This window comes from Myotis myotis, unplaced genomic scaffold (assembly GCF_014108235.1).
Source record: "Myotis myotis isolate mMyoMyo1 unplaced genomic scaffold, mMyoMyo1.p scaffold_m19_p_7, whole genome shotgun sequence".
In the NCBI taxonomy this organism is placed as follows: domain Eukaryota; kingdom Metazoa; phylum Chordata; class Mammalia; order Chiroptera; family Vespertilionidae; genus Myotis; species Myotis myotis.
Genome location: NW_023416379.1, coordinates 88,905,883 through 88,909,403, shown reverse-complemented (window position 1 = coordinate 88,909,403; position 3,521 = coordinate 88,905,883).

Here is a 3,521-nt window from a genome sequence, read left to right as displayed (position 1 = left end):
TTATAGAAGCTAAACAAACCCCAGATACCTGCTTTCAGCAGACCGTGGCCTCAGAGCTGTAGTGAGCAGGCGCCGACTCTCAGCTCCAGTGATAGCAACAAAGTTTCAATTATAGAAGGTAAATAAATCCTAGAATAAAAGAAAAAAAGGCAAGGCTGGGAGCTTCAGTCGCCGGCCAGCCTGAAAACGGCCCTCAGCCCTTCACCCAGACTGGACAGGCACCCAAGTGGGGACCCCCACCCTAAAGGGGGTGTGACCAGCTGCAAATGAACATCAGCCCCTCGCACAGGCTGGCCAGGCACCCAAGAGGGACCCCCACCCTGATCCGGGACACCCTTCAGGGCAAACCAGCCGGCCCCCATCCATGCACCAGGCCTCTATCCTATATAGTAAAAGGGTAATATGCAAACTGACCCTAACAGCAGAACGATTGGGAATGACTGGTCACTATGACACACACTGACCACCAGGGGGCAGACGCTCAATGCAGGAGCTGCCCTCTGGTGGTCAGTGCACTCCCACATGGGGGAGTTCTGCTCAGCCACAAGCCAGGCTGACGGCTGCCAGTACAGCGGCGGTGGTGGGAGCCTCTCCCGCCTCCTCAGCAGCACTAAGCATGTCTGACTGCAGCTTAGGTCTGCTCCCCGCTGGCAAGTGGACATCCCCCAAGGGCTGCTGCGCTGCCAGAAGGATGTCTGATTGCCAGCTTAGGCCCAATCCCCTGGGGAGCAGGTCTAAGCCAGCAGGTGGTCATCCCCCGAGGGGTCCCAGACTGCGAGAGGGCACAGGCCGGGCTGAGGTAAACCCCACCCCGAGTGCACAAATTTTTGTGTACCGGGCCTCTAGGAGAAGTGGTGGATTAAGTATCTTTGTAAATCCATGGCCCTGGCCAAGTAGCTCAGTTGGTTGGAGCATTATCCTGATACACCAAGGTGGCAGGTTTGATCCCCACTCAGGGAACATACAAGAATCAACTAATGAATGAAGAAATAAGTGGAACAATAAAACTGTGTGTGTGTGTGTGTGTGTGTCCCCTCCCCACTCTTTCTCCCTCCCTGCCTCCCTCACTCCTTCCCTTTCTCTCGAAAAGAAATGAAAATTCATCCCCCACAGAACAATGATAACAGAGTTAAAACTGTCAAAATCAACTTTTTAAGAACCCTGGAAGTTATCTAAAGGTTCACAGGAAACTAAACAGTACACACTGAAGAAAAATGGCTGAATCTCATTAAGAACAGTAAGATTTATGGTGTTTTAACTTGACCATTCCCATTGCCTTCTCCCCAGCTCTGTGGTAGCCTTGAAAAACAACATCTTTGCAACCACAGAGGCTAGCAACTATGGGGGTATATGTTTGGAGGTTCCCCAAAAGCCCAAAGAATTGCACTTCTCTGAACAGCCTGGCAGCTCCCAGGAAAAGTCTCACTCACAACATTTGTTGCTGTTTGTCCTGAGTCAGAGTTCACTATAAACAGTTTTATCCCCATGGTGTTTTTGAAAAAGATCATAACAAGTGTTTAATATCACAGTTGCCTTAGGCTGCAATATCAGCAAGGCAAACAAATAGGTGAATAAATCTATAATAACAAAAGCACAATATGTTAATTAGACCGGACATCCTTCCGGACAACCTTCCGGATGAAGCCGCAGCGGTGAGGGCCGAGGCAGAGGCGGCCACTGTGGCAACAGGGGCCAAGCCCGTTGCACAAATTTTGTGCATTGGGCCTCTAGTATAACAATAAAAGTCTGTGAAACACAATGTTTGTAAGAGGCTTTGAAAAGTTATGAACTATTCCTGGAATGGTAGAAGGTCACATAATGCACAGGTGTTTTGCATGGCCAGGAAAGACCTCAGAAGGTCTTTATATGTAACCTCTGGCTGACCTTGAAACTGCAGAAGCAGGAAGTGAAGGCTAAGGCAGAGTTACAAGCTCCAGGTGCATTTAAGGAAATCTCTGTGCAGTCATTAGCTGACCACTGAACTACCTGAGCACAAATTTCAGAGGCTGCACACAGAATTCGTCCCGAAAATTCACTTCACCAAACAGCAGCAGCAGCAACAATAACAAATAAAAACAATCCCTAGAAAAGGTGTGAATCTAATTTCCAAAGCTATCACCTTATATTAGTCAAAATGCTCAGTTTCTCAACAATAAGTTATGAGACAGAAAGAAACAGGAAAGCATTTCCCACACCTAGGAAATAAAGCATTTAATAGAAACAGTTCTTGAGGAAACACAGATCTTGGCTCCAATATTATATTACAGTAAGAAACTCTTCATAAAGAATTTAAATGAGCTATTATCAATCTGTTCAAAGGACAAAAGCAATGCATGATGAAAGAATTAAAGGAAAAAATGAAAATAATGTATCACATTAAAGAAAATATTAACAAAAATAGAAAGTATTTCAAAGAACCAAACAGAAATTCTGGAGTTGAAAAGTAAAATAACCAAAATAAAAATTCACTACAACAACAAATGTGAGTTGCTAAAAAAAAAAATGTTTCAATAAGAATAAATCAGTGAACTTCAAGATAGGTCAGTTGAGATTACTCAGTGTTGTGAGGATGCAGAGAAACTGGGACACTTACACATTGCTGGAGGTGATGTAAAATGGTGCAGCCACTATAACAAACGGTTTTGTGATGTCTCAAATGTAAACATAGAGTCACCATCTGACCCAGCAATTCCAATCCCAGGTATATGTCCCTCCAGCAGAATGGAAAGCATGTGCCCACACAAAAATTTATAATGAATGTTCATAGAAGCATTATTCATAATGGCAAAAAAGTGAAAACAACCCCAATGTCCATCGGCTGATGAGTGGATAAACATGTACCATACTCATACCGTGAGATAGTATTTGGTCATAAAAGTATAAAGTCCCGATACATGTTACCAATATGGATAAACTTTGAAAACATTGTGTTAAGTAAGATAGTCACAGGTCACATGTTGTATGATTCTGTTTGTATGAAATGCAAGGATAAGCAAATTCAGAGAGACAAGATAAGAGCAGTGCCAGTGGCTGAGAGTCAGGAGAAATAGTGAGGATTGTTTATGGATATGGAACAGGGTGATGAAAATGTTCTAAAATTTGATAACCGTGATTGAAGGTTGCACATTCATACTAAAAACGACTAAACTGTATATTTTAAAGTAAAATTTTGGCATGTAAATAGTATCTCAGTGAAGCTGTTAAAATAGATTCTTCTTTACTATTATTATAAACTAGAGGCCCGGTGCACAAAAATTTCTGCACTCGGGGGGGGAGGGGGTCCCCCAGCCCAGCCTATGCCCTCTTGCAGTCTGGGACCCCTCGCAGGGTGTCCACCTGCTGGCTTAGGCCCGCTCCCCAGGGGTTTGGGCCCAAGCTAGCAGTCAGACATCCCTCTGGCAGCCCAGAAGCCCTCGGGGGATGTCCACTTATCAGCAGGGAGCAGACCTAAGCTGCAGTCGGACATCTTTAGTACTGCTGAGGAGGCGAGAGAGGCTCCCTCCACCACTGCTGTGCTCAGC